The sequence below is a fragment of the Rutidosis leptorrhynchoides genome, chromosome 8, assembly GCF_046630445.1.
Source record: "Rutidosis leptorrhynchoides isolate AG116_Rl617_1_P2 chromosome 8, CSIRO_AGI_Rlap_v1, whole genome shotgun sequence".
Taxonomy (NCBI): Eukaryota; Viridiplantae; Streptophyta; class Magnoliopsida; order Asterales; family Asteraceae; genus Rutidosis; species Rutidosis leptorrhynchoides.
The window spans coordinates 59603394-59614611 of record NC_092340.1 but is presented as its reverse complement, the minus strand read 5'-3'; the positions used below and the strand labels follow the sequence as shown (position 1 = coordinate 59614611).

Genomic DNA, 11218 nt, shown 5'->3' with positions numbered 1-11218 from the left:
ACTAACTTAAAATTATAATCGCAAATTGAAATTACTAATTGAAATGATAATTGATACATAGTAAAAGGTGTCTAAAAATATTAAGGCTTACAGGAAAAACTAAATCCCAAATGGAAATAACTTAAAAAGAAACTAAAACTTAAAAAGGCGTCGCAAAATTCTAAAGCACCTAAATCTTAGTCTAAAGAAAAAGCACTTAAGGAATTCTACGGCAAAGCCTAAAAATATAGGAGTAAAAATAACTATAGCTAAAACTAAGTTTAAAATTAAATATGAGCTAAAAAAAATACAAATATTACGCTACAACGATTAAAAAGGGACAAAATATAAAAATATACAAAAAGTTGTAAAAAGTACAATTTTTATAAAAATATTATTTTTATATTATTTATTTTATGAAACTATTAATTTTACAATTTTATAAAACTAATTTAACTAAAATATATAAATAAAAAGTAAAAGTAAAATTAAAACTAATAATAATAATAATAATAATTAGGTTTTAATAATAATAATTAAAAATACCCGTAATCAATGCTTGATTAGGGTTTTGTCCGTGTGTCAGAAGCCCTCCGCGAGTCGCGGCAAAGAGAGAAGAAAACCCCGCGAGTCGCGGGGATCCAGAATTCAGTTGACAGGTTTTACTTTTTACGCGTTTTTCTTTTTATTTTTTTTTTATTTTATGTTTTCTGTTTTTAATTTAAATAAACGATTTTAAAATAAAACTTGATGATGTATATTTAGTAGCAATATCAATACTTGATAGTGTTCCAAATGAACATATATTTAGTAGCAATATCGTTCCAATATGTAAAGTTTTTAAATGTAATTTCCTTATTTTTAGTTGTAATAGTTAAATAAATAAGTGCGAAGACGAAAGACGCAAATCGCTCGAAAATGAAGATTTAAAGACAAAAACGAAGATTTGAAAGACCAAAACGTCCAAAAAGCTCAAATGTACAAGATACAATTCAAAAGGTTCAATTTATTGATGAAGAACGTCTAAAAATGACAAGAGTACAAGTTACAAAACGCAAAGTACAAGATATAAAATTGTACGAAAGGACGTTCGAAAATCCGGAACCGGGACATGAACCAACTTTCAGCGCTCGACGCAACGGTGTAAAAATTACGAGTCAACTATGCACAAGAATAAAATATAATATTTAAATAATTCATAATAAGAATAATATTAAATAATAAAAAGTTGTTAATTGAGCATAGTTCAGGGGTCGTAAATGAAAATTCAATTTTAAATTTGCCTATAAAAGGGATCTATGTAACGATGAATTGGGGAGACTTTCTCGATCATTTATTCGATTTTTTTTTTCTATCCTTAATATCAAATATCAATATCTATATTCTATATCTCTATCATAATGTTAACTTAATAAGATATAACAATAATCTTAATTTTAATTTTAAATTATGATAATAATAAGATTTATGATAGAGATCGTTTGAGTGTGTAAGTCGAAATTCTGTCCGTGTAACGCTACGCTATTTTTAATCATTGTAAGTTATGTTCAACCTTTTTACATTAATGTCTCGTAGCTAAGTTATTATTATGCTTATTTAAAACGAAGTAATCATGATGTTGGGCTAATTACTAAAATTGGGTAATTGGGCTTTGTACCATAATTAAGGTTTGGGCAAAAGACCGACACTTGTGGAAATTGAACTATTGACTATTAATAGATGGGGGGTATTGTCTAATTGAGTGACAACTCATTGGAGTCTGTCGAACCTATCTTCAAATTAATTAACCTAATAATTAATAATGATTATGGTTGTCCTATTTAGTGATGTTCATATGGAATCTGTTATAATCATTTAATTAATCAATTGGGTTGGGTAATTGATTATTCATTCTGATCAAGTGGATGAATTAATATTCATAAACTAATTAAAACAGGGGTGGATTACATACAGTGATAACTGGTGTAATTGTTGACAGAAGTGATAACTGCGTCACAGTTTAAATCCTTAATCAGTTGGAATATTTGACTTCGGGTATAAGGGTAATTTGACGAGGATACTCGCACTTTATTTTTATGACCGATGGACTATTATGGACAAAAACCAGATAGACGTATCAAATAAACCAGGACAAAGGACAATTAACCCGAGTAACAATTAATTAAAATCAACACGTCAAACATCATGATTACGGAAGTTTAAATAAGCATAATTCTTTTATTGTATTTTTCATCGCACTTTTATTTTCTGTCATTTTATTTTCTGTCATTTTATTTATCGCAATTTATTTTACGCACTTTAATTTTTGTCATTTATTTTTACGCTTAAAATCGACAAACCGGTCATTAAACGGTAAAACCCCCCTTTTATAATAATACTACTACTTATATAATTATATATATTTTGTATAAATATAGTTTTTAAAAATATAGTAAGTATCACCAGCTCCCTGTGGAACGAACCGGACTTACTAAAAACTACACTACTCTACGATTAGGTACACTGCCTATAAGTGTTGTGGCAAGGTTTAGGTATATCCACTCGATAAATAAATAAATAAAACTTGTGTCATATTTTGTAGTATTTCCTAGTAAAAATAATACTATTTTGTATACACCCCCTACAACATCAAGTTTTTGGAGCCGCTGCCGGGGAGCGCTAAAACGCTATATTTTTAATTATAATAATATTGAAATAAAATATAATAATATAATAATATTGAAATAAAATATAATAATATAATAATATTGAAATAGAATATAATAATATAATAATATTTTAGAATCAAAATTTGATACGTAAAGTTTTAAAAAGTCGTATTTATTAAATACTTCAGGGGTATATTATGTAACTTGTAATTAATAATTTCTATCATATCGCTTTCATGTGAATAGTAAATTAATTAATTTCTTTTCATTTACTATTCATGAATAGTAAATGAATAAAAAAAAAAGTTTTGAAAAAAAATAATAATTATAAAAAAATTATTAATTTGTAAAAAAAAATCGTTTTTAAAAAAAAAAAGTTGTAAAAAAAAACGTTTTTTTTTAAGAAAAAAAATTCGTTTTTTTTTTAAAAAAAAAAAAAATTTGTAAAAAAAAAATCGTTTTTTTTAAAAAAAAAAAAAAAAATTTTAAAAAAAAAAAAATTTTAAAAAAAATAATAAATAATAATTTTTTTTTAAGTTTTATTATCTTTAGATTTTTAGACTATAGTTACAATTTTTAGTATTAAGTTTAGTTTTGCATAGTTATTTTTATTTCTAGAATTTTTAGGTTTGCCGTAAAATCCCTTAAGTGCTTATTCCTTAGACTAAGATTTAGGTGCTTTAGAATTTTGCGACGCCGTTTTTCGCGCTACTTTCTTATTTTTATTTTTCGACGCCTATTTTTCGACCTTTTATTTTTCGACAATTTTCGACGCGCAATCTATTTCTTTCTTATTTCTCGCCATTCTAGTTTTTAGGACTTAGAATTTTTTCTACTTCTTCTCTAAATTTCTTAAAATTACGAAAATTTATTTTAAGTGGTTAAATTGATAGACATCAAAATTTTCTGGTTCGTAGTAATAGTTGGATTTGTACGTGGACCGGGTTATTGGAGCCAAACAGTACTCAATTATATTGAGACCAAACGAATCCTGCCCCTCTGCTGCATCTTTTGGCTATTCGAAACGTGAGCAAAATCAGAAAAGTCTATTGATTGGATAACTTATTATAATTTTTCTTTCCTTTTAAAAACTAATAGGATATTCAGTGAATGCACCGAGCAAGACGTTCACCACCTTTTGTACGTTCACCACCTATAACTAGATCAAGACATTTAGCAAATATAACCGCCGTTGATTTTTCTTTAGAATCGTCATCCAGTCGACCAAGTACTTCAGTTCAAATTTCCGATAATCCATTTTTTGAACCCAACCTCACAATTGAGAATCCAGAGAATATTCAGGAACGGTTCGTAGATCCTGAACCACTAAACTTTCCTCCGGAGCCACCAATCATTCAAACAGAGATTGTTGAGGAACGAACCATTAAATCAGAATCATCTAGTGATACCGATTCAACGAATTCAATTATGGAAGTAACGGAACCTCTAAGTATGGAAGATCGAATGAGAGCTAAACGCACGGGCCAAGGTCACGCCATTATTAAGCCAGAAGTTAATGCTCCAGATTATGAAATCAAAGGACAAATTCTACATATGGTAACTAATCAGTGCCAATATAGTGGTACGCCAAAAGAAGATCCCAACGAACATCTTCGTACCTTTAATAGGATCTGTACACTATTTAAAATCCGAGAAGTGGAGGATGAACAGATATATCTCATGTTGTTTCCCTGGACTTTAAAGGGAGAAGCCAAAGATTGGTTAGAATCGTTACCTGAAGGGGCGATTGACACATGGGATGTCTTAGTTGAAAAATTTCTTCAAAGATTCTTTCCGGCATCTAAAGCCGTGAGACTTCAAGGAGAAATTGTTACGTTCACACAAAAGCCAAATGAAACATTATATGAGGCGTGGACAAGATTCGGAAGGATGTTGAGAGGATGTCCTCAACACGGTTTAGACACTTATCAAATAGTACAAATATTCTACCAAGGTGTCAACGTTGCTACAAGAAAAGACATCGACATAACAGCTGGTGGTTCCATTATGAAGAAAACCGCAACTGAAGCTTACAAAATTATTGATAACACTGCTTCCCACTCTCATGAGTGGCATCAAGAAAAAGATATCTTTCGATCATCTAAAGCGGCTAGAGCCGATTCTAGCCATGACTTTGATTCCGTTTCCGCAAAAATAGATGCTTTCGAAAGACGAATGGAAAAGATGAATAAAGATATTCACGCAATACGAATTAGTTGTGAGCAATGCGGTGGACCACACTTATTGAAAGATTGTCACATTGAACTAACGATGGAACAACGAGAGAATGTTTCCTATATGAACCAAAGGCCGGAAAATAATTATCAGAATAATTATCAACCGCCAAAGCTAAACTTTAATCGAAATCAAAACATTCTTTACAATCCAAATGGACCCAACAACAACTCGTACAACCAACAAGGTCCGAATAACCAACCAACTCAAAACAACACTTTCAATCAACAAAGACCTAGCTTGTATAAACCGCCACATCAAACCGAAGAGAAAAAGCCAAATCTAGAAGAAATGATGGCAAAGCTAATGGAATCTCAAACACAATTTATTACGTCTCAAACCCAAACGAACGAGAGGTTTGATCAGTCATTAAGAACTCAACAAGCTTCCATTTTGAATCTAGAAAAACACGTAGGTACTCTTGCTAGCATGATGAGTGAGAGGGAACAAGGAAAGCTACCGAGTAATACTGAAGTAAATCCTCGGAATGAGAATGTTAATATGGTTTCAACAAATTCTGAAAAACCAGTTCCAGAAGATGGGAAGGTTTTAGATGTGAGTAACAATGAAGAAGTTACATCACCACCACCACCCGAGTATGTAAAGCCAGTGGTGACACCATACAAACCACCCATCCCGTTTCCAAGAAAAGGAGTTGAGTATGAGCAAGTAATAAGAAATAAAGATTGTGATACTTCTGGAAAGAAGAAGAAGAAAAAGAATAAGAAAGTACAAGAAACAAAAGCCGTAGAAGTAAACCCGGTGAATACAGTTCCACCAAAACCTCCACCTAGGGTAGGTGATCCGGGTGAATTTATTGTTCCTTGTCTACTTAGTGATTGTGTCATGTATGATGCACTAGCAGATTTAGGTGCAAGTGTAAGTGTTATGCCTCTTTCCTTATATAAGAGATTAGGTGTAGGTAAGTTAAGTCCAACGGATATGAGTGTTCGACTCTTTGATCAAACCATTAAGCACCCAGTTGGAATTGCTGACAACCTACCCGTTCAAGTAGGCAATTTAACCTTTCTAGTCGAATTTATTGTCCTTGACATAGAAGAGGACCCAAACATTCCTCTAATTTTAGGTCGGCCATTCTTAGCGTCCACCAAGGCGTTATTTGATGTAGGAAATGGAAGAATGACACTTAAAAGTGGTGACAAATCGATCACCTTTATGATTCGAAAGTCTAAATCTCCACCAGCCAAAACCGTTGAACCAGTAAAAACAATTGGTAAGAACCATGTGGTTTTACCAACTCTAACGGTAATACTTAGCAATAATGAAACGCCTAAGTGTGGGGAAAATGAAGTAACACCTAATGATGACATGATAACAAAGAACCCCGTTGTTGATACGAAATTAAATGATCCCGTTATTAATAGTTCAATGAAGAAACTTATTAAACGGATTCGCGATGCTAAAACCAAGGGGAACTTTAAGTTATGTAACCGGTTAGTATCCAATCTATCACCTAAAGAAAAGGAGAAACTAGTTGAAATTGTGGATATTACACAGGAATCCGACCAATGGCTTAAAGAAAAAGTCACGGATATGCAAGTTGATTATGGACCAAGAGAAATTAATGATGAAGTTAATCACAATTTTGACACCACGGCTACCTAAGTGTGGGGAGATTCAAATGTTCTAAAAATAAAATGCTATCTAGAGTTAGTTGTTCTGTTCTCGTGTAGTTCCGAGAATGGAACCCGATTGGTCTTTTCCGCTAGCAGACACTAAAGAACTAGTTTTCTCCCTCCATTCTGAATCTTTTTATTTAGTAGGTTTTATATAAAATTAATATGCTTTTTAAATTTATGTTTTGAATGATTTTAAAAACAAAAATTTACTTTATTTCATTAAGTTTAAAAAAATGATTTCTAAAATTCGTCGTGAGTTAAAGACTAGGTCGTTGAGCCGAAATTGCTTTACCCGAGGGCGGGGCGACAAATTTTGTTATCATTATTTTTAATTTTATTGATCTAAAGGATGTCAAAAATATTATATATTATAAATTTTTGAACGTGGGGTTATGTACCAAACTTCAAAAATATGTATATATATGTTTGTATTTTATGTTATGTACACAACAGGGTAAAACAGCGCACTTTCAAAGACTGTCATGAAGTTCAGCAAAAGCTACTGATTTTGACAAGAAAAAAAAAAAAAAAATCAAATGTGAAATAACAATATGTTTGCAAACTCGGTATTTTTAATCACTTTTCTACGCTAATCACCCTCATGAATTTATAATTGTAGTCTGATTTCATGCAAATGAGGGCATTGCATGATCTCAAGTGTGGGGAAGGGTTATAAATTCTCTCGGGTTTATACTTAGTTTATTTGCCAAATTTTGTGAAAATTTGAAAAATTTTCAATTAAATGAACTCAAAATCATGTTTATACATATTTATGAACGATGAAAACTAGGTGATAATACCGAAATTATCGTTACCTCGAAAAGGACATAAATTGAGAAACACCCTAAAACGCTTGAATTCATTTAAAATGAAATAGAAGAAAATAAAAAGGCAAAGAAAGAAACTAAGTGTGGGAAGAATGTACCAAGTTATTCAATTTAAAACATATATCACATATTTTTGTACAAGATTATTGCAGGTACTTTTGCTTTGGACGATTTTAATCAGTTTTACCCGATTTACTGTAAGAAAGATGGATCTACACGATGAATCAATTCCATCATTAAAAGGAAGTAAAGTCTTCCGAAAAAGAAACGCGCTTCTTGATTTAGGTCATGAAGTTGTCGTCTAGACCAGCTGTAGGTTGACGAAAAATCTAGAAAAGTCATCTCTAAAATCAGCAGGAAATCCACGGACCTCAGCATCAAACAGGGTCGCCATGTGGTCAGATTTATCCTAACCATGAGAAGGATTTATCTCGTACAATGGGGGGGCACCGTGCAAATTAGCTTGATAAGACTAATGAATCAGATCCCCAGAAAGGATAATCTCCTTAAAGATTAAAAATCAGCTTTTAAGACTGATATTACTCAATCCTAGAGATTGACCTTAAAGATTGAGAATTCAAACTCATGGAATTCAATGATATCTAAACTCGAGCTTGAACGAGAAAATATTTTGATCAAAATTGCAAACCGATTTGTTTTCTGAAAATCCATTTTCAATGCGTTCATTACCATTGAACGTAAAATCCTAGGAATTCACCTGGAATTCATTAGGTCACCTGAACCAAATCGGGTGTCAACCGTAAGAACGGTGGTTGCATAGCATGGTCGGAGACAGGACCTTGTGCCAGACCGAAAAATCATAGGATGATCTTTACTATCGCTCCTACCAAGGATAGTTCTAGCATCCGACACGTTAAAAGACCATAACCAAAAGCATGTCATTAGACATTGCCTTAACAGTTTCTTGTTCATCGCTTTCCTTTACAACCGGACGGTAGTTTGCCGAAAGGTAATATACGGAACAAGTAAACTGGATGTGTGCTTTCCGATACCGGGATTGCAGTGGATTACACGAACCTAAATGTTTTTAGCCAAAATATTGATCCACAAATATATTTTGCAACACCAATGGTGGATCAAATCAGAAAACTTATCTAGGGTAAAAGCTAGATTGAATTTTCAAAAGATCAAATGTTTTCATAAAGATCCAATTTCCTTAAAGGATCTAAATTTTTATAGTCATGTGGGACTGTAAACCGCCTTTCAAATGTGCACTTTGCTTTGGAAACCGAAAGTAAATCGGCTATTTGATTGCAAGTGTCGTTGTCCTAAACCCAAGGCAACTGTGGATGACACACCCACTTTTAACCATATCGTTACTATCATTGTTTATACAGCTCTATCAAAATCACTGATGTACAAAGTGTGAAGAATAAAGAAGTGATTCGTGTGATGTATTATATTATTTCAAGACTGTATTGCTTGAGGACAAGCAACGCTCAAGTGTGGGGATATTGATAAGGCTAAAAAGGAACATATATTTCATAGCAAAATCCCCCAAGAAAGACAAGATTTTAGTTGCAATTGTTCCATTTTCAAGTAATATTCGTTTATTTTAAATAAGTGCGAAGACAAAAGGCGAAAACGACGAATTGAAGACACAAAGGTCCAAAAAGCTCAAAAGTACAAGATACAATCAAAAAGGTTCAAATTATTGATGAGGAACGTCTAAAAATGACAAGAGTACAAGTTACAAAACGCAAAGTACAAAATATAAAATTGTACGCAAGGACGTTCGAAAATCCGGAACCGGGACCAGAGTCAACTCTCAACGCTCGACGCAACGGTGTAAAAATTACGAGTCAACTATGCACAAGAATAAAATATAATATTTAAATAATTCATAATAAGAATAATATTAAATAATAAAAAGTTGTTAATTGAGCATAGTTCAGGGGTCATAAGTGAAAATTCAATTTCTAAATTCGCCTATAAAAGGCTTTGTAATCGTAATGTAAAAACACACCTTTTTCTATCTTTTTCTTATTTATCAATATCAATTATCAATATCTATATTCTATATCTCTATCATAATGTTAACTTAATAAGATATAACAATAATCTTAATTTTAATTTTAAATTATGATAATAATAAGATTTATGATAGAGATCGTTTGAGTGTGTAAGTCGAAATTCTGTCCGTGTAACGCTACGCTATTTTTAATCATTGTAAGTTATGTTCAACCTTTTTACATTAATGTATCGTAACTAAGTTATTATTATGCTTATTTGAGCCGAAGTAATCGTGATGTTGGGCTAAAATATTAAGAAGGGGTTATTGAACTTTGGACCATAATTAAGGTTTGGGCAAAAGACCGACACTTGTGGAAATTGAACTATTGACTATTAATAGATGGGGGGTATTGTCTAATTGAGTGACAACTCATTGGAGTCTGTCGAACCTATCTTCAAATTAATTAACCTAATAATTAATAATGATTATGGTTGTCCTATTTAGTGATGTTCATATGGAATCTGTTATAATCATTTAATTAATCAATTGGGTTGGGTAATTGATTATTCATTCTGATCAAGTGGATGAATTAATATTCATAAACTAATTAAAACAGGGGTGGATTACATACAGTGATAACTGGTGTAATTGTTGACAGAAGTGATAACTGCGTCACAGTTTAAATCCTTAATCAGTTGGAATATTTGACTTCGGGTATAAGGGTAATTTGACGAGGATACTCGCACTTTATTTTTATGACCGATGGACTATTATGGACAAAAACCAGATAGACGTATCAAATAAACCAGGACAAAGGACAATTAACCCATGGTAATAAATTAAAATCAACACGTCAAACATCATGATTACGGAAGTTTAAATAAGCATAATTCTTTTATTATATTTCTCATCGTATCTTTATTTACTGTCATTTTATTACTCGCAATTTTATTTACTGTCATTTTATTTATTGTCATTATTTTACGCACTTTAATTATCGTCATTTATCTTTACGCTTAAAATATAGAATCGACAAACCGGTCATTAAACGGTAAAACCCCCCTTTTATAATAATATTACTACTTATATAATTATATATATTTTGTATAAATATAGTTAAAAATATAGTAAGTATCACCAGCTCCCTGTGGAACGAACCGGACTTACTAAAAACTACACTACTCTACGATTAGGTACACTGCCTATAGTGTTGTAGCAAGGTTTAGGTATATCCCATCCGTAAATTAATAAAACTTGTGTCATATTTTGTAGTATTTTGTATTAAAAATAATACTATTTCGTACCCTCACGCTACATCATCAAGTTTTTAGACCATAATCAAAAACTTGATGATGTAGCGTGAGGGTACGAAATAGTATTATTTTTAATACAAAATACTACAAAATATGACACAAGTTTTATTAATTTACGGATGAGATATACCTAAACCTTGCTACAACACTATAGGCAGTGTACCTAATCGTAGAGTAGTGTAGTTTTTAGTAAGTCCGGTTCGTTCCACAGGGAGCTGGTGATACTTACTATATTTTTAACTATATTTATACAAAATATATATAATTATATAAGTAGTAATATTATTATAAAAGGGGGGTTTTACCGTTTAATGACCGGTTTTTCGATTCTATATTTTAAGCGTAAAGATAAATGACGATAATTAAAGTGCGTAAAATAATGACAATAAATAAAATGACAGTAAATAAAATTGCGAGTAATAAAATGACAGTAAATAAAGATACGATGAGAAATATAATAAAAGAATTATGCTTATTTAAACTTCCGTAATCATGATGTTTGACGTGTTGATTTTAATTTATTACCATGGGTTAATTGTCCTTTGTCCTGGTTTATTTGATACGTCTATCTGGTTTTTGTCCATAATAGTCCATCGGTCAT

General features: G+C 31.5%; 1 non-coding gene across 1 annotated transcript; it reads right to left on the bottom strand.

Moving 5' to 3' along the window:
* Nucleotides 1–4439: 4439 nt before the first annotated feature.
* On the bottom strand, nucleotides 4440–4546 carry LOC139865139 (small nucleolar RNA R71). The gene has a single exon (XR_011764663.1). It is a non-coding gene; the product is annotated as a small nucleolar RNA R71 (small nucleolar RNA).
* Nucleotides 4547–11218: the final 6672 nt, after the last annotated feature.